The following is a 21,749-nucleotide window of genomic DNA, read 5'->3' on the forward strand; positions in this document are numbered from 1 at the left end:
CTGAGCGTGCGGTGTGCAGTTTGGCAGATAGCAAACAGTTCTTCAAAAAGAGTCAATGTGCTCACTCCAAGCTGTTTATTGACACTCCCAGTTCATGTTTACGGTAAAACTAACAGAAAATAAAGAGAATTACATGTTGTATATTTGAGCAAACCTATTAATTTTGCAAACGTCCGCTAGCTTAATGTTAACACGTAAGGTTAAATGCTATACGTGAGCTAACGAATAGCTTCGATGTCACAATATAAATTGAACAAATTAACTTCATAAATGGCGAATATACAAAGAGAATAGGCGCAGTCACATATACAGAGAGATGATGTAACAATATACGCAGGAATATAGCGTATTCATTGTCATCTGTGAAAGACAAGTTATAGTATATTACTGTAGCCTTGTCCCAATGTTTTCTTCAATGTCTTTTCATCAAAACTACGTGTGTCATCTGCATGCGTTCACCAGGGGCGCTCTCAACAGAAGCAGCACATATACCTTACAGTCAAGTGGAATATGATAGTTCTGTGTGTGTAAGAAGTGGTATTCTATTATTTGTGCAAAATCTATCCGTCCATTTTCTTTCCTGCTTCTCCTCACACGGGTCGCGGGCGTGCTGGAGCCTATCCCAGCTATCTTCGGGTTGGAGGCGGGCTATATCCCTGAACCGGTCGCCAGCCAATCGCAGGGCTCATAGAAACAAACAACCATTCGCACTCACATTCGCACCTACGGGCAATTTAGAGTCTTCCATCAACCTAGCACACATTTTTGGGGATGTGCCCGGAGAAACCCCACGCAGGCACGGGGAGAACATGCAAACTCCACACAAGCGGGGCCTATGTTCAATAAAAGTTTGTGTTTTGAACAATATTTGATTGTGGGTATAAAAAGTGTTATATTCGAGTGAAGCCTATTTCATGGTCAATTAAAGTTTGTGTTTTTGAGCAATATTTAATTAAAATAATCAACATTTGTATTGTATAGAAATTGCAAAACACAATAGCATTATCAAATATTGGTACGCTTTATCGGCGAGTGCTCAAAAGTAAGTAGGCCTACTTCCATCTAAAAATGTAATGTAATTATTGCAAAATGGCATTTCACTGAACTGAAACCAGTGCTTTTGAAAAACTTCAAAATGCTTTTTTTTGTGTCCCTTTTAAACTATGTTCTCAAAATGTATTATTTTAACGCCATTCTGTGGACCCAATTTTTTTTTTACCACTTTTTATAAAATGACCGTTCACATGTTACAAGCACATCAAATCATGTAATATTAACACAATCTCATTGGATAGGCATCAGATGAATGATATTTTCGCCTCATTCAACAAGCACTTACGGAGATAACTATTCACCTACTGAGTAGTAGATTGGGAAATATGCATGTCACAAAAACACCTTATAAAATAGGTATCACACAAACTGTTGAAAATGATGTCGAATTTCAATGAGGTGTGGTTGCAACATGGTTTAGCAGATAAACAGAATGCTAATCCAGGTGAGCGGTGTTGGGGCCTGGCAGGATCGTTAGTCTGCCTTTGAAGTGATCTCCAAGGTTGGGCAGAAACGTGGATGCTTCATAGACCTCGTGATAGTTTCCGTCCGTCACTTACATTTTAGTCATTTACGTCTGACTAGTCGCGTCATGTCAGCTACCTAGAGGAACGAAACCCCCTGCGTTCTCCTATCGCCTTTGGCATGCAGTTTGGTAAACCATTAATTCTTTGCTTCACTACCTTTAGGTGAAGCTTGCCCTCCCATCAGTGAGACTCAAAGAGAGAGATCAGCTCACCTACATGATATTATACATGCCCATGTACTTCCTGAGGGGCTGGCACAGGAGCTTCAAAGCGCAGTAAATTCTGCAACTCATTTGACTAACTGCATTAAAAACAAGCACTTGAGGATTTAAAATCTACAAGAACGGTTACTGAATAATTGCATGATGAATATTTGAAATGTTTTCTTGTTACCCAGAAGTATTCGACATCTGTCAGCGTTAGTTAAGACTGCGCACTAAATAATGTTTTGGCCTTTCTGGACTAATCAACGGATGAAACGCTGAGAGCAAAGCCAGAAGGCACCTCTCGTGAGTTTTCGTCCACAACATACAAATTCATTTCACTGCAGTTAGTCTCAAAGCGCGAAGATGGCCATTTATCATAGCGCAAGCCATGAATCAAGTCACACCATAAAATCGAACATTGATTCACCTTATTCCCTTGTTTTTCCATCTGAGCCACATAATGATCATTAAACTGACCGCAGCATGTCCCAAAAATGGATTTATGATACACTTAGCTCAGCTTGAAACATCCCAAGAACGGTATCCCGAGAAGAAGCAGGCACAGATGCGGCTTCAACAAAAACATTCATTTAGTGCATCTTAGTACCGGGCCGAAGAGCGAGAAAGGAAGGGCTCAGAACCTCTGGGCTCGAGTCCAACTTGATGCCGTGTGCACGTGATCGTAGCCTAGATGAGCAAGCTTTAATGGGACTGCTTAGCCCCATCATGACCCAATGAGTGCCGGCTGTGGAGTGGACGTGCTCGGTGTATGTGTTCCCAGCAGGGAGACCGTGTCTTATGAAGGTCACAACTACAGGAGTCGGGGCTCTCTCAGTGAACTCTGGAGAGGATAACAAGACACATCCAACACTCTCTCTTTGTGCTACCATGGCCACCGACCCGCCTAACAGGACAAGCTCAACCCCAGAATCCCAAAACACACATTCCTCATTAAAAAAAATGCCACTTCCAATTACAAAGGAGGGTCGATGTCATCAGTATTCACCCAAATTGAGAAATGTAGTACTGTATTTTGAAAAGCAATTCAGCGCGCAGACCAAAATGGGAAATTAGCCTCAATGGAATTTCAGTCCAAAGAGTGTGTGTGACAGCATTGCCCAGTGTTATGGTCGCCTAATGGACAATGTAGCATTAATTCAGCTTCAGATGAACACGCAGGGCAACGGAATCACAAATGAGGAGGGGGCCCAAGGTGTATGAATTATGCATATTACATTACCATAACCCTACTATACACTGTGCAGCTAAACAATGCAGTATAAATTGGACTACGACTGAGATATTGAACAATTTCCTACATGGTTCTTACCTTGGGAGTGAAATTGTATTTAGCTTCCTCAGCTGCGGCAGAGCCCATATGAGATTTGTATGTCCGGCTATAACGCTATGTAAACAAGTCAGCGATAATTGAAAAGAAAGTCTCTTGACTGCTTTCCTTTTGACCTATCATTCAAATAGATGGGAATTTGCTTAAATGGAATGCGAGGAATTACTTTTTCCATTGACTTTCCTTCAAACATTAAAGGCACATAAATGAAATGGAGCAATTTACTTTGTCGGCTGGTGAAATTGTGCTCAAGCAAAACATGTCAGAAACCATTATATGCAATCATGCTGCTCTTATTAATCCCGAGGAAATCCGATAAATGAAATTTCACAGGTGCCATAAAACAGTTTTTCACTTGGCATTGTGTCAATGACACAGTACAATTAATGGGGGGGAAACTGACCTGCAACTTTTAAGTAGTTTGTACACATTTGTGAACATTGATTTGAACAAATGAAAGTTTTTTGTTTTTATGGAAATGTCTTCAGAATTTGTACACACACTACTGTACACACTAAAGAACCAATCACATTTTGGTGGTGCGACCAAATATTGGTAGAGATATACTACTAACAATTTTACATTTTGTGAATCTTTTAGTTGTCTTACCAGTGAATATAAAAAGTCTACACACCCGTGTTCAACTGCCAGGTTTTCGTGACATACAATTACAATGCCAAGATGAATAATTGCAAAACCTTTTTCCAGTTCCATCTGAAGAAAAAAACCAAAACCTAAGCATGATGCTACCCCCATCATGTTTTTCTGTAGGATTGGCATTCTTTTGGTGATGACCACTGTTTTGTTTGTTTCAAACATACCTTTTAGGATTATGGTCCAAAACGTTCAAACCTTGGTTTCATCGGACCACAGCAAAATCTCCCAAAAATTGGGAATTTTTGTATATATAATCACATAAATCTGACATTTGAACAGGGGAGTGTAGACCTTTTGTACCCACTGTTAATAGCAAACTTTAGGCATATGTATGGGGAGGGTAAACAAACAATGTAGTGCGGTGTTGTCTTTAGTGGCATATACAGTAATGTCTTTTTTTTTTTTTTTTTTTTTTTTTTTTACAAAGTTCAAGGTATACCAGTAAAGCTTTTGTTGTTCTGCATCCAGTAGTAGTTTGGAAGAACAAGTAACATAAAATAAAACATTTCTCTGGCACCATTTAAAATAAAGTGCAGCCCTCTTCAACAAGACGAAGAAACAAAACTACCCCTTTGTTTTTCCTTGGCAATCATTTAATGCTGAGTGCGACTCTTATTTAGAGATGATGCCTGTAGTTTGGCTTGCGTTCAGCCCAAGTACACACTCGCAGCTCGCTTTGTAAAACAGTATGTGGCATTGCTAACAGCCTCTGTTTGAGCCTCGTAATCATTACCTGGCATCTTATTGCCTCTGTGGCTTTTAAAGCCCTTGTTTCACAACCAGAAAGCAGAAGATCTTTTATTAAAACTTTAGGAGAGCGTCACCAAGCCCGCCCTCCCCCCCCCGGCGGAAGAGGGCGGAGGAGGAGTGGGACAAATTAGTGTTGACAGTAGACACTTAAAGCAGGAAAATCACAGGCCTACTGGGAGGCGGGAGCCACATGGGGCTCGGCGCTTGTGTAAAGAACACTCCAGATTTCACTTGAGATGCAGTCACCTTTTAACGGAGCAGGGGGAATGTCAAAAGACCCTCTTGAATGAGCCAATAAAGCCACTAAAAGGGGAGGATTAACCAGCTGATATCAAGGACAGCGGTTTGTTTGGGAAGCAGACGCCCCTTTTCTGCTGGAACACACTGGGCGGAACATTTGCTTTTCTAAGCACACCACTACCAGGCCAAAATTGTATTGACATCTTAATTCCTATTGTGGTCGCAGTAGTGTTATCAATGCTGCTCATGTTAACATGTAACTGACTGGCTGAATTGGTTTCTCCTGACCTTAGCTTTTGACGTAACAGGAGCCCCTTTGGCCTCTTTTGTCTAGTCGTGTATGGTATTATTGCCTTTATGGGCCATTCATGAGAGAGTGCCGCTGTTGGAAGTGAAGCTACACAATATGAAACACTTAATTACAAGACATCAGGGGCTTTCAAGCTCCTCTTAATTTCCCAGCAGCTGTGATGAAAAGCCCTTTATACAATTAATGTGTCAAAACACGACCTAACAATGTCACGGTCTCCTCGCAATCCCATAAACAGCAGATAAAAGACAAGGATTAAAATAGATGGATTTGGGTTACAAGGACAGAAGTGGATTTCTACCCACAGGCCTGAGGAGGGCAGTTTTCAGTTCTTTATCTAATTTTGTTAATTTAGCAACCAGAGCTAAATTAGCCAGTTCAAGGGGGGAAGCTATCACGAAGCTATAATGACGATATTTATATCTTTGAAGGGTGATACTCTTTCTCATATACGGTGGTGCCTTGCGATTCGAGTTTTATTCGTTCCATGACCACGCTGGCAACTCAAACACTCAAATCATCTTTCACCACTTAAATGAATGGAAAAGCCATTAATCTGTTCCAGCCCCCCCCCCCAAAAAAACTACCAGCATTTGTGTAATGTGTTTTTAATAACAATAATAGCACTCTATATTATTGTACTCATAAAAACAAACAGTAATAACATAATTAAATACTATGTAAAGAATTAGACTGTTTTTGGCACATTTTTTGCTTAAATTCAATGAACATTGTGATGCTCCTGAGACTATTGTTAGCTGTTCATATGAAAGCAGTAGAGGAAGTTTAGGAATTTTATGAGCTTTGCATGATCGCAATTTGTTGCTTGCAATTCGACACAAATCTCAGTATCCAGTATTTTATCGTAGCATGGAATGTACAGTAAAGTCTATATTCATAATAAAGTTGTCCATATACAGTATATTAATTGATGCTTAATCTATAAAATACACTAAACCACACACAGAGGCAGTTTGTAAAGGCTGTTTATAAAGTCTCATTATAAAGGCGGACTCTTCATCTGCCGTTGTTGTGTATGAGATATTTTAAAAAGCAGGTAGCGCCGTCAGTATTTTGGAGCGTCTACCTTCTTTCCTGAAAACATTGCGCTCAACCTAGGAAACTTAAGACATTTTAACTTTTGCAACATGCATTTCATTACGAGTCTTAGGAGTCTGTGAATTGCACCAATGCCACAACATATTTGTTCCACCAAAAAAAATGCTATTGTATTCAGAATCCAGTTCGATCTATTAGCCATTTACAGCTCTGAAAATGACATTTGTCTTCATCTCTTTGCACTATTTGTGCATTTATCCATTTACAGCTTCAAGCCCTGATTCTTCAACTTGCATGTGATCAATTAGAGGTGCATGCCTCAGAACTGAATTACAACTGGATCCTTCTCATCATTCTACATCAAGACTTCCAAGAGTACTTTTTTGCCTGAAGAAAAGCATGCCTGCCCCCAATATATCACATTGTTATCGCTTACGGTACAGTATCAATACACCAACAAAATGTATCATCAATACTATCATCGTCTGATGTCCAAGTATGTGGTTTTTCCACACTTAATGATCACAGTTTTACTTTTTAGTATGATGTGGATCTGACAATGAAAACTTCATGTTACGGCCCCAACAAGAATGGAGCTGATCGTTACTTGTAAAAAAATAAATAAATAAAAAGTGCCGTTTAAGCTTATGATGGACAATAAAGGTACAGAGTCTGTGTAAATTTGCCATTAAACTATAAATTAGGGATGCTTGCTATGCTGTTTCTGTCACGTACGTGGTTAGGGCGAAGGCGAGGAACGCAAGGCAAGAACATGGTGGACCCAATTGCAGGGAAGCAAGGCAGGAGTGCGGGAGTCTCAAAATAATAAAATAAAACAGAGTCCACCCCTCAGGTCAGTCTGGTGGCCATCCAGGCCACCCGAGGTGAGGTGCTTGGCTGAGCAGTTCAGGAGGTCGTCCAGGGCGCCAAGCACCAGGGTCTTTTTACAGGGCCATTCAGGCGGACGGCCACGGTGCCGAACCCAATGGTAATGCAGAGGCCAGGCAATAGGGTTGGGTGGCGGCCGCTGGACGAGCGCCGCCGGAGCGGGGACGGGTGGCGGCCGCTGGACGAGCGCCGCCGGAACACGGGAGCCTGGCGCAGCTGCCGAGGAGCCGGAACACGGGAGCCTGGCGTAGTTGCCGAGGAGCCGGAACACGGGAGCCTGCCGTACATGCCGAGGAGCCGGAACACGGGAGCCTGGCGCAGCTGCCGAGGAGCCGGAACACGGGAGCCTGGCGCAGCTGCCGAGGAGCAGGAACACGGGAGCCTGGCGCAGCTGCCGAGGAGCAGGAACGGGAGCGTGGCGCAGCTGCCGAGGAGCAGGAACGGGAGCCTGGCGCAGCTGCCGAGGAGCAGGAACGGGAGCCTGGCGCAGCTGCCGAGGAACAGGAACGGGAGCCTGGCGCAGCTGCCGAGGAACAGGAACGGGAGCCTGGCGCAGCTGCCGAGGAACAGGAACGGGAGCCTGCCGCAGCTGCCTAGGAGCAGGAACAGGGCCTGCAGTCGCTTCCTCAGCCTGCCGCCATTGAGGTTTGGGAGTAGAGGGTACGGGAGTGGCAGAGTGCACAAGGTCTCGGGAAGGTGAACTAGGAAAAATGGCTGGTACTGAACATGGTGGCAGGTTTGACTAGACGTGACTTAATTGGAGCAGTGGAACAACGTGTGGGAACAGGTGAAAAATTAAGTGACTTGTGAACGGGGAAAAAAAAACGAGGGGGCAAACTTTGACCTTTACTTGGACGCCTCCGTTGGCCACCACGCGGCGGTCCCGGGTAGATGGCCAAACGGGTGCGCAAGAAAAGGTCCGAGGGAAAGGATTTGGACTCACTGGGGTTGGAAACGGGGAGACATGACAAAAACTGACGAGGACGGGATAAGCTAGGGAAGGAACCAGAAAAATCTAAGTCTGTGTCAGAGTCAGACAGAAGGTTAATCTTCATAATCAGAAAAATCAGAATCTAAAGAAACTATTTTACATCCAAGAAACATGTGGATGTAAAATAGTAGGGCATGGTGAATAACTAGGACAAGTGGGGGGACCCGATGAAAAGGACAGAAAAGACTGAACGATAGGGCTTACTGGAGGAGGGTAGGTATGGATGGCAGGCTGAGGACGGTGGGAGGCAATTTGGTGGTGTCCAGGGTGACGCCATGTTCTTCCCGCTGGGTCCTGTTCTGGTCGGTTCATTATGTCACGTACGTGGTTAGGGCGAAGGCGAGGAACGCAAGGCAAGAGCATGTTGGACCCAAATGCAGGGAAGCAGGGAGGCAAGGCAGGAGTGCGGGAGTCTCAAAATAATAATATTTAATCACAATGATAAAGACAACTGGCGACTATGACATGGCAAAGACATGTGACAACGACAATGAACCGACAAGAACTGAAAGAAACCAGGGAACTAAATACAAACAAATTGACAAGACACGAGTGGCTGGAGAGAGCTGATTGGTCGACACAAAGTAGACGAGAACAGGTGGACACGACAACCTAATGAGCACACGACAAACATGGAACACGGGAAAACATGGAACAAAACTAAACACAACCCAAACCAAAACAGACCATGACAGTTTCTAATGATTCAAATGACTATTTTTGTAAAATAACTAGCTGTCAATCCATTTTATTCATACTCCTGAAAAGACCACATTTAGTAGTGTATTGTGGAATTATCCTAATATTACATCATGACTGCATTGTGATATTATTGTTATTGTTGGCAACATATCGCAATAAAATCCATCCATTTTCTGAGCCGCTTCTCCTCATTAAGGTCGCGGGTGCGCTGGAGCCTATCCCAGCTATCATCGGGCAGGAGGCGGGGTACACCCTGAACTGGTTGCCAGCGAATTGCAGGGCAATCGCAATAACTTCATATTGCAAGTCCCACCACTAATAAGACTGGCAAGCTCATTCTGTTCCTTTCCATATTGCAGAGCCGGCAGACCCGTTAGACAAAATTGGAAAAAAATAAATAAACAAACATTATTACTTATTGGTCCTAATGCATTCTCAATATCTGCTAGTGTCGTTACAAGGCATTCAAGGTGAAACTTTGATCTGTCTTAAGGTCGCAGGTTAATTTAGTGTTGTCACAGCGCCAACTACTAAGAATTGTTAGTTTATCAGCAATGGGTGTCACGTGAAGTCCGACAGTGTTTTCAATGTAAGTTGTCGTAGCTTCAGGACAGCAGCAGGTAGATTTCGGAGCATTTTATTTTGTTGTCTGATATTGTGCTGCTCAGTTATGACAACGGCAAACCCCTGGTGATAAATCAAACAAGCAGCGACTGCCTCTGATAACTCAATAAGCACCTGGACTCCTCCTAACGTGTCACACCTGCACTTCTCCGTTGAGCATCTTCCTTCTTGGTCCTCACTTGGGGGCTTGATACACCTGCCTGGTGGATTTCAGAAGCCTAGCAGCTGGGAGAGTAGCATCATGCATGCTTAATTAGGATGAGCAGGAACTATGCAAGGGTAGGGACTGCCAGTATTTAACGCATAGTATAATATTGTGTGAAAATCTTGTGTTTGTGGAGGTATTGTAAATAAAATGATTTTTTTTTTGTAATGGATATTTCACAATGGCAAACTAAAAGGTACTTTGCTTTTTTGTTTTAGGTATTTTTTTGCTTTCGTTTGGTGCATAACAGTTTCTTCATACTGCAGTGTATCATCAACTTGATGTAATGAGCATATTTAACAAGTATGAGGTGGTATGAGGAGATACATTTTGGTCAATATTGTACACTTTTTATCCAGTCAATGGAGTATATTCCAATGAGCCACTGTCGAGTGTTTTTGTTTAAAAAAAATAAATAAAAATCATATAGTGATTTTTAAAACCCAAAGGTATTTATTAAATGATAGAAAGAAAAGGACATCCAATAGTTACAAGTCAGCATATATTTAAAGCATTGTTTTTTACACCAGCATTTATTAACCACTTATTTCAGGGCAGGCTGTTTAAATCTATACAAGTGGTTTTGCAATGCTTCACCACTGCAGCTGATTGATAATTGCAAAAGGGCAGCATGGTAAAAAACTCTGAAAGAAGTGTTGTCTAATAACAAAGTTCCATACAAACATCCATCCATCCATCCATTTTCTGAGCCGCTTCTCCTCACTTGGGTCGCGGGCGTGCTGGAGCCTATCCCAGCTGTCATCGGGCAGGAGGCAGGGTACACCCTGAACTGGTTGCCAGCCAATCGCAGGGCACATAGAAACAACCAACCATTTGCACTCACAGTCATGCCTATGGGCAATTTAGAGTCTCCAATTAATGCATGTTTTTGGGATGTGGGAGGAAAACGGAGTGGCCGGAGAAAACCCACGCAGGCACGGGGAGAACATGCAAACTCCACACAGGTGGGGCCGGGGATTGAACCCAGGTCCTCAGAACTGTGAGGCTGACGCTCTAACCAGTCGGCCACCGTGCCGCTGCATACAAACATTTTGCTGGAATTAAAGAAAGATACATTAGATGCATCTGTCGGCTGAGATGTGATAACCTGTTTAAAAATAATAATAATTTTAAAACAAAATGTATTTGTCAACTTTCCACAAAAAATAAACAATCAATTTCCATGAAACTAGAACCCAATACATTTTGGTGAATGTCTGGACACAAATATAGAATTCTCAAATGGGTCATTGTCTATGAAAAAGAAAGTAGCCTTCTTGCTGGACAGACAAAATTACCAAAATGTTTCGTGATCCAAAATGGTCGTCATCTTACACCGTACTCCACGTACGACACATATCATTCGTTATACTCAGTTAAGCTTGTTGTTTATGTTGTGTTTTAATGACAGGATTTCATGTTGTTAATTGACTAATCTAAATTGCCCGTAGGTGTGAATGTGAGTGTGAATGGCTGTTTGTTTGTATGTGCCCTGCGATTGGCTGGCAAGCAATTCAGGGTGTACCCCGCCTACTACCCGATGATAGCTGGGATAGGCTCCAGCACGCCCGCGACCCTAGTGAGGAGAAGCGGCTCAGAAAATGGATGGATAGATGCATGGATTTAGCAACTTAGCAGGACAATGTGTTTGTGTGGGCCTTCAAAATGATGGCCATTCATTGAAGGCCATCTTTATTGCCTCATTTTTGTCAGAGGAGAAAGTGATGCTCGCCAGAATGTGGTCAGACAAACAAACACAAACACAGTCCTTGACTATTTTTACCACTTTTGTTAACAGTTCAACCTTGGTGAAGGTGTGTATGCTTTACATCTAATTCTGAATCAAGGCCATGGAGGCTAGAAACCACATAACTCTATAAGAAAGTAAGAATCGGCATGATAACGCGGGTGTGTCCGTCTATAATTATGGTATTCATGAAAAGATTAAATGAGTGCTGACTAAATCTGTAGCTCCAGGCATAATCAAGAGCTTCTGACCCCTGACTATCTGGAGGATACAGCTAGCATACCAAAGTTTTGCTGCTTTTCTTTTTTTTTTTTTTTCACCCCAACAGTCAGGACTGAGGGAATGAAGTGCATCGATTGCTTGTGATTATTAACTAGACTGAGATAAGCCCTCTCCTTATTATGCAGATTACTGAGGCTCCCCGCTCCAGCATGTTGTACAGATGCACGGGAGCAGATGCTCTTACAGATGGTGGGTACACGGATCTATCATTATGCCTCCATTGTCTCCACTTCAATTGTTTGAAGGGACAACAGAACTGCATCAAAGAGGAATCCAACTGCGATGAATTAAGAAAGGGAAAGAAAAACAATCAAGCAAATTTATACACCGGAGGCCACAGAATGGAGAGGAGCGTGAAGCCGGAGCCACTTCTTACATACAAGCATGGAGTCGCCCAGTCATGTATACTGCACCCAAATCTGTTGGATGCAGCACTGTGCACCAGACATATGTTGCTGTTTCATAAACAACTGCAAATTAATTCAGTAGAACCATATTAATTCAAATGTGGGGGAAAGTGCTTCTTGAAGGTGCACAATGAAATTTACAATCTTTCCTTTTTTCTCCAAAAGTCATTTTGAAAAATACATCTAGAGTCACCATAAGGTACCTTTGAGGCTTCCCCATTTCACCCCCCCAAACTCTATATTCACTGTATTAAGTCGACGTTATGTTCTTTTAAATGCATATTGGTCAAAACCCACACTTTTTTTTTTTTATAAATAAATTAACTTCAAGCAGACAATGCACATACAAATTGTTAAATATTTGGCCTCGCTGATAGGGTGGACATTTTAATGAGCGCATGTTGGACCGTCACTTAACAGTCATATTTAGTTAGCTAACTGTGTAATGTTGAACAAATATCATTTGAATTTCTGAAATATTAACGAATATTTAACAATAAAAGAGTGGACATGTTAAGCTTGACAACATCCAATCACCCGCATAATATAATGAAAATTATATATACACACACATATGAATATGGCTTAAACCAAACCCCCTAATCGCTTTGACATTTTGGTAAGTTTATTCTCGTTTTTTGTGGCAAAATATATCGTTTACGGTACAGTATATCACGCTTTAGAGAGTCTTTCTGAGGAAGGAAATGGCTGTTTTTGGAGTGGGTTTTCTATTTGTGACCTCCAAGGTGGTGTTGTTGTTTTTTTTTTTTTTTTTTTTTTTTACAATGTATTACTAAACTTGTGTGCAATCACGGACAACCACAGTGAGTGAAATGCATCAAGCTCATGACAATGGTGCCCTTAAAAGGAACCTCTGCTGCCCGTCTGAACCACTGCCACTGCTGCTTATGCACTCCTGGGCTAAGGACACGAGTAGCTCCTCTGCTCTAACATGACGTTTAACTCCAGAGAATTACATGCTCACATTATAAAAAGAGAAGGTCACACGCAGACTTGTACATCACGATGGAAGTCTAACACTTTCAGAATGACTGCAAGAGCTTGCGTGATTTAAAGACAGAGAGAACAATGCACAGCCTTATTGGACACGCTCAGAAGCTCGTGAGGAAATACCGCTACAATTATTATCACAAATAAATCATTTTGAATATGAACATTGAGCTTGAATATTTACCGTCAGCGTCCAATGAATAAGCACGTGTTTGTAATGCATTTATTGTTTTCATCGGAATATTTGGTGATACAGTGAACCCTCACCTATTCACTGTTTACTAATAATTCATTCACATTCTGGTGTTTTTTTTCTTGTGGAACCTATCCTCAACTAACACACACTAACTGAAAACCTCCCCTTTTAACTTTTTTTTTTTATGCCCTAAGATGCCATAAGATGGCCCCGACGTCCAGTCTAGGAGGAAACTAGTAATTGGTGTTATGGAAATAGGTTAGAATAAGATCGACTGAGAGATTAAAATCTTTGCATGTCAGGGAGGAGCTACGTTTATATGTTAGTGTGGGAGACTCTTTGTCACGTGTATGTTTTGTTTTGTAGGCCTATTTGTAAACCATTCATGTTTATGGGTAATGTTGCAAAATGAGTTTGAAATTACACTAAATTGTTTTGTGATGTAGTATATTTAGAGTTTAAACGATTAATAGAAGCAATTATAAAAAAATTTAATGGGTGCATCAATTACTGACTGTTTTTCGTTGTTCACAGTCCCGTTCCTCTTGTTCCTAACTCAAAACACAAGCTTAATGCAAAGTGCATTAAATAGACTCTACAATTGTACTGTTGAGGAAGCAGAAAACAAGATGAACAGTAAATATTGTTCTTGCTGTTTTGAAATCAAAAATCCTTTCCTTCGGTCATGTGTCATGGGTGGATACATTGAGGCTCTTGTCAGAGCACAAAGCTCCCCTTAGAAGTCCACGTTGGCCTGTCTGTTGTTAGGACGTGCAGGTCCACATGGGGCCACATTTGATTGGAAAGCCCAAAGGGAGGCGTTCCACCAGTCACAGGGGCATTGTTAGTGCCTGCAAAATGGCCAGAGAAGAATGACTGATTATGCAACCACAGCCAGGGTTACTAATAGGAATTCTATTTGAATTTCTAACATAACAGATGTTTGCTGGGCACCTCCATGGAGCACACACACACACAGTTATGCTAATTCGCCAGTGTTTCCCCTCAACTTAGCTCACAGTCATTAGAGCACACAACTAGCTGGGATCCCTCTGTCAAACTAATAATTGGCCATTATTGATATTAATTAACATTTTTGCTCTCTGTGTCCTTTTTGACCCACTATGTGTTAGTAAATCCAGTTACTGGGCCCTATTAGGGCAATAAAAACCACAGGACTCTGTGGTAGTGGCAAGCCATTTATCAGAAAGAGAACATAAAGCCAATTAGGAAAGGGTGCAGACAGTTGTCTTCATTCTGCACTGACTACTTCTTGATCTCCATTATAAATTGCTAATAGGACAGATACTGGTTAGCAAAGGAGGACGAGTGAAGGGGTGTTTCCATTGCTCACTCCCCCCGTGATGACAGGCGAAAGAGACCAGTAATAGTATCTGTTTGATGAGGCTAAACCATCATCTACTGCTGTTTTTCCCCTTTGGTCGTTTGTGTTCAGGAGGATCTCGACCTATGTAGCCTCAAACGTGTGCAATTGGCGAAAATGACAACGATTCGGGGGGAAAATATGCCTCAAAAGTGGCACAAAAACATAAAGGTTGAACTGTCATCACATTGACCTGATGCAAAATGTCAGCGTATCGGACCAGATTTTGGTTTAGGGAGAATCATAGAATTATAATCTGTTCATGTGTTTTTCTTGTTCTTTGGCCTCAAGTAGGGTTCGGCCCACCGCACACCGAGCGACGCGACCGGACGCAACTGAACACGCAGTTGTGCAACCAGTTTTCATGAATGACACACCGTCAACAACTACTTTTGCTATGATTCAAAATTTTAATCGCAGTCGCAGATGTAGCAGCCAATTTAAAAATGCCATGCTGTAATTGCGCTTTCACAACAAAAAATATGTTTTCAGATATGAAGCAACATCCAGCCTGCCGCCGCCAAGCCATGCCAATGCAGTGAAACCAGTATACTGTATATACTGTTTATTGTGTTTTACAAATATAGTTAATTAGTTTTTATCAATTTACTGTATCTGCACCTGTGGCTCCATTGAGCTATTTCCACACAGATGTACTCACAATGCCACAACAACTCTGCTCGATACCACACAAGCATCAACACATTTAGAATCTCCCGTGAGGAGAAGAAAATGGATTCAAACCATCAGAAACTAGTTTTAGTTAGCTGTTAGGGCAAGCCACTGTTAGCTGTTAGGGCCAGCCACTAATTAGCAAGCGACTTGCCAACAGGCTGCTATACATCAAACCCCCGCGATTCGTTGAGGACAGGGACCGAGCCCTGCCAAGAACAGCACCAATTATTCACGGATGTTTGCAAAAAATGGACGCAGCCCCAACAAAAGGGGTTTTTAATTGGGTATAGATGCCACAAGGTGGTGGCAAAACACTTCAAAAGGAAAGGATCATATAGCAGCAACACCATTGCTTCTAGCATGTACATAAAAATTAACCCATTGCTTCTAGCATGTACATAAAATTTAACCCATGTTACATAAATAACATTTGTCAGTAATTGAAGTCACCACAAACACACCACCTTCGCGTGAGGCTTATCAATAGTAGTTAGCATACTAGCTTGAAGAACACACTAGCACAAACCAACGTGACATCACACATTAGCAAACAAATATGCACATGAGCACTTCAGATAAACGGGATTAAGTCATTAAGATCACCTTTTGGCCTATAGAAGTTATGCTGGTTAACTTAATTTCTATGCGTAACAGTTCATGTTAAAATGTTTCCAAAACGATTAATTTCTCATTCATTATTAAAGTTACTAGTTATTTCAACGCTTTATCATCATGGGCAAAATTATTCTTACATGAGTATGGCTGATGAGAAAATAAAAAAATGGTGACGGTTGATTCTGGAACAAATTAATTCAACCTACATTATTTCTGATGGGAACAATGAATTTAAAATCTGCAACACGTCGCTGGTCAACCGGTTTACAACAATGGATTGTGTTCAACCTTTAAGGTTCTACTGTATTTCCAGCGTAATGCAGGTCAATTGCATCGATTGTTCTAAAACAACACACTATTTCAGCAAGCTGCTCAAATATTGGTGGGCCATCTTCTAAAAGAAATAACTGCTGCTCTCGTTGCTATTATGATGCAATGAGCATCGGAAACAGTGTACAGCACAGCTTTATGGGCTCAGATCAAGAAATCCTAATAGGTGTATATTGACTAGTTTATTTTCCCCAAAACTCCAAGGGCACTGGTGCTTGCTGGAAAATATATCACAGAGGCTATCAACAACGCTCGGGTCTTGGGTGTAAAATCAATAGTGAGCCATAGACGGCTTGAGTTTTCACACTTCTCTCTCACTTAAAAAAAGGCTTATTATAGGTGCCATGATGCCTATAGAGACCCGTGAGATTGTACGTTCTTGTGCTCTTAATTCATACTAACCTAATGTGAGTTGACATTGGTGAATACACAGTAGGCTTTCGCCTTGATAACAGCTTATTTGTAGTCGGTAGTTTTCTGGAACAAAGGGTGGGAGGACAAAGAAAAGGGTCATGATTTGAAGCAGGGTTGCCAAATGTAATCTCCGCAAATTACAACTTTGGTTAGTGCTCCCTAAATCCAGATGCTCCCGCAATGGCGAGGGTTTATGACGAGAGGTATAGCAGCAGTAGTACCGTAAATGAGCAACTACTTAACAGCTTAGATCCAAGTGTAAAGGCTTTTTCCCCAGTGCATTTCTCCAACAACCCAATTACCACTTTCATCATCAATCATGAGCATTATTTATTTTGTAAAATGAATTTCTAATTAATAACTGATGAGCATTATGGCCTTGAAGACTGTAAAGCAATTAATTACGGTTGGCAACAGGGAATATTCCAGTAAAGCACACAGTTGCAGTACAAACAGGCTAATAATGTCCAGAAAGATGAGGCTTTCGAATGTTTTTATACCTTTACTGAGATAATTACATTCCTTAATGTTGTCTGGGGTATGTCATGCTGCGGCAGTATTTTTTATTATATTTTCCTAAATGTCATCTTTGAGGTTCCGCACAGCCACCATCTTTTTTCACTGTGTTGCTCTAGATTTTTGACTTTACAGAGTGCAAGAGGGCCTGGAGAGCAGTTATGGCCCAAATATAGCTATAAATCCTCGATAATATACACTCAGTTTGACTTTTATGTGACGAGCATCACGCGTTAAAACATCAAGGACACTAGGAAGATTGCCATTTGTAAGGTTTCTTGAAGAAATTTCGCCTCGAAATCAGGAAAAAAATAAAATAAAATAAAAAAAAAAGTGCACCGAGTGGAGGTTCTACTACTTGCCAATCATAGTTAAAATCGAGGATGAATGATCCTATTTCCAGCCTTGTATTAATTCAATCAATATGTAAGGTAAGATTTCATGACTTCTCCCATAAATATTACAGGATGTAAAGAGCGGGGTAACAACAACTACAGCTAGCAACAAGCTTTAAAAATAAGACAAAATCTAGCCAGTGCCTAATTACTGTATGCTTAACAAAACAACAAGGCATAATATTGACACAAACCTGACCCAAGTGATGAGTCCTTTCATAACATCAATTAGCTATTAAGCAAAGTGCATTCAAAGAATAGAGTACTGTACTACTACTGTATTTGTATGAATACAAATCTATGGTAAATAAATGATAACACTGCTAGCATGCACGTGTCCTACTTACATGGCCTGTCGTACCAAAGGAGTGGTCTAAATTCCTGAAATGGTAAGAGTCCGTCCGACATAAGATAAACTTCTAACAACTATAAGGAGGAAATACTTTTACCAAACGTCATTTCTTACCCAGTCCGTTCCTTGTCGTTGTCGTTGCTGTCCCCGGCCATCTTTTCTGCTCTTTTCCAATTCGTGACATCACACCAGAATAAGCTAACACATAAGCAACGTTAGCTGCTTTTATTCAATCAATTAATTTTATAACACAGCAGAACGACATTTAAAAAAAGAATAAGTAATTATCTCCCTTACATTTAATGTCACCTATGTAACCGTTAGTTCTTCATTGTTTAATTATATATTGATTCTTTATGATGTATATAATAGATTAAATTATTATGATTTATTCAAAATCTTGCAAATAGGTTTGCATTGATTAATGTGTTTTTAATGATTGTACTTTATTGTATCTGTTATGGCTCATGTATGTAAAATTATGGCCTGTCATAATATGTACTGCAAATTGTTTAAATAAAGTTTTAAAATTAAAATTAGCTGCTAGCTGCCAAACATTTCACTTTAAAAACGACAGACTTTTTTTGAATTGGGAGTTTATTATTAATCTGTACAAGGTCTTGCAAATGAGTTTGAATTGATCAGGGTATTTTCTATCCTTTTACATTATTGTATCTGTTACAATGGTCAAGATTGTATAGTCTGACATAATACTGTGTGAACTGTAAATTATTTAAAATATTTTTTTAATTAAATAACACTCGCTGCTTACACCACTGCCACTTTAAAAACATAACTTTTTTATTGGGTGGTTATTATTAATCTATTCAAGATGACATAATATGGAACAAACTGTCTAAATAAACTTTTCAAAACATTGGAGAACATAAAGTAGATTTGGGGACTAGCAATCCTATTTAAAAGTTGGTATATATTGTTAAAGTATTATTTACAGGAAAAAAAATTCAATATTTATTTATTGTATAGTTCATTATTGATGTAAAAAAATTGTAAGCCGACATCTAAAATATTTTAGAGCATTTAGCCTGACTATATTTATATATGCTGTGAAAATATTTGTCTTGGTTGTCTTAATACAATAACAGCATGCATCAGTTAATTGGATAACTGGCCCTTGCAATAGTGACTGTACTATGTGTCAGCTGATAATGTCGACAAATAATTGTATCTCATCCGTTTTGTGAACAGAGGATGCTGCGGGGGGGGAAAAAAAAAAAAAAAAGTCCTCCAAAGTCAGCAGGTGAGCTTAATATGCATTATTTCTCTCTTTCTGACACTGACAGCTCACCACTAAAGCCTACCATGTGTCATCATTCAGCAAAGATGTGGCTTATCCTATCAGCGTCCTTGTATGCACATCTTCAACGTTATCCACACACACACATACACATACACACACCGAAAGCTCTCATCTCTCTATGTGCTAAAGTGTTGTGATTGATTTGTCTTGCAGGCTCCCTCTCTTTTCCCTCCCCTTTTCCATTTAAGCGAAATAATGTATGGAAGCAATCTGCCAAGAGACATTTTGGAAAATCTATTTGGAATCATTTCTGCTGAAGCCCGGGCACTTTGTCTTCTTATGGCGAGAGGAGCAAAGTATAATTGTCTCCAGTCTAGTAAAAACACAGTATAACTGCCATCACACTTGACTGAGCTTATGGCCCGCTCGTCCCATGGCCTCTAGAAGATAGAGCTGTTAATGTTGCCTTTTATTTTAGAGGATATGTCTCTTGTATGCCAGTTTTATACCATGATACAGCAATTTTTTTCCAAACAGATGGATAATGGTGTCACTAGCAAAAAAAAAAAAAAAAAAAGAAAGAAAGAAAGAAAAAAAAGCTTCTTTTTTTTTAATATGGATTTCAGAACATATTGTTTAGATAGGAGGCTGTTTGGAGCAGCTCTGCCTGCGCTTTTCTCTCTTTATCTCTCTAATCTCGCCTGTATTGGATTTGATCATTTTTGTTTGAGGGAGCAAAATGTGCTTGTAATGGCTTCCTAATAGCAAACGCCGGGTATACAAATCCAGGAAAGGCTGTTGTGCAGCGCTTCCATGAGCACCGCTGATTTATCGAGGTCCTTTATGACAGAAAGGAAAATGATGTGCTGCAGGTATAAATCAGGTAAGGAGTAGGAAATTGAACTTAGATATCATCTTGTCAGATGCTTAATGCTCTTCCTCCTGTCACATTCGATAGGACCAATTTGGAGAATCCTGCCGAGGTAAAAAGAAGACAATTAACAATGACAGAGTGGTAATAGATGGAGCCATAAAATGAACCTGCTGCCTGCAGGATGCTTTGTATGATTTCCACGAGCTACTTATGCAGCAGCGGATCACCTCCCGTCTTCCTTATCCCGCTTGTGTTTCTGTAACCCTTCATAGTACACGGAACCATAATGGGTAACCTCAACCTCAGTTGAAATGACCGCCACATGCCTTACCATTAGTAGTACCATTTCTACCGGCCAGTCAATGGAGACAGCAGACAGGTAATGATAATAATGAAAATGTCTAAATATACTGTAATGACAGAAACGTGTACTGATGTAGCCATTAAGCCACCATAGGTGTGAATACTGTTTTTGTTGTTGTTGTTAGTATGCCCTAAGACTGACTGACAGTACGAAAAATAAATAATTCATATGCATCCGTTCTTCTTCTATAGCCTCATTAGGGTTGCAGGCAGTGTTGGGAAAGTTCATTTTCCACATGAGCTACAGGTAGTTCAAAGTTCAATTCACCGTTCCAAAAATGAATTAGTTCAGTTCAAAGTTCATGATTTAAAATGTTGAACTAAGTTCACTGTTCTCAAAAATGAACTAGTTCATAGTTTAGTTTTTTTTAAATACTGTATGTTGCTGACTATGAAAATCCTGGCATTTCTTTTGCCCACTTCTTCCACCCATTCAGTCCACACTAGTAAGCTGCAGCTTTCACCTACAATTTCAAAAACAGGAGTAAAAACTTGCTTGAATGGTCTTTTAAAAAAAAATTAGGAATTAAAACAAAAACAGGACTTTGTCCTTAATGTGCAAACATAAACACGGAACGCAGTATGACAGGAACGATTCCCATTTGCGGAGTGTCCCTGAATGCACCTCGCTGATGTGAAAATGAATGAGAGCCACACTCAATCGGTTGCCAAACACAGGGCTAATCCCCCGACATATGAAGTCTCATACATAGTGTGTTCGGACAGGCTCAGTACTGGAAGTCCCTAACAAAACCTGTCAATCTTGAATGAAAATGAGCAATTGTTCGAAATCTGTTCTTTGACACCAGAATGAGCGCGTTCTCAATAACGTTCATCAGGCAGAAAAGAACTAAATTCAGTTCACGTTCGCCCAAAATATGAACGAGTTCATCGTTCATTGAACTCGTTCATCGTTCATTGAACTCGTTCAGGTACAACACTGGTTGCACTTGAGCTGGAGACTATCCCAGCAGACTTTGGGTGAGAGGTAGGGACACACTGGGCTGGTTGCCAGATCAGCCAATCACAGAGCACATCTAAACAAACAACCATTTACACTGATAGTGACTCTTGCGGAAAATTAAGTCTACAATGAACAACATATGCCTGTTTTTGTAATGTAGGAGGAAGCCCGAGTACCTGGAGAAAACCCAGGCAATCACGGGGAGAACATGCAAACTCCACACAGGAAGGCTCCAAGCCAAGATTTGAACCCAAACCTCAGTAGTGCGAGGCAGACCAGTAGGTTACTGTGCTGCCCTCTATGATTGATGTAATGATTTAAAAAGTTTTGAAAATGTAATACATTTTTAATGTACAATAACAATTTGGAAAACCAATTTTCCACATACATTTTCAATGAGTCA

The 21,749-nt window shown here is 40.7% G+C and overlaps 1 long non-coding RNA gene across 1 annotated transcript; it reads right to left on the minus strand.

The window, feature by feature from the left end:
- Positions 1 to 13,454: 13,454 nt before the first annotated feature.
- On the minus strand, positions 13,455 to 18,069 carry LOC133411025 (uncharacterized). The gene is made up of 3 exons (XR_009769607.1): positions 17,999 to 18,069; positions 16,610 to 16,684; positions 13,455 to 14,054 (listed from the first exon to the last, which is right to left on the minus strand). It is a non-coding gene; the product is annotated as an uncharacterized LOC133411025 (long non-coding RNA).
- Between the last annotated feature and the right edge of the window lie 3,680 nt (positions 18,070 to 21,749).

This window comes from Phycodurus eques, chromosome 12, assembly GCF_024500275.1.
Source record: "Phycodurus eques isolate BA_2022a chromosome 12, UOR_Pequ_1.1, whole genome shotgun sequence".
Classification (NCBI taxonomy): domain Eukaryota; kingdom Metazoa; phylum Chordata; class Actinopteri; order Syngnathiformes; family Syngnathidae; genus Phycodurus; species Phycodurus eques.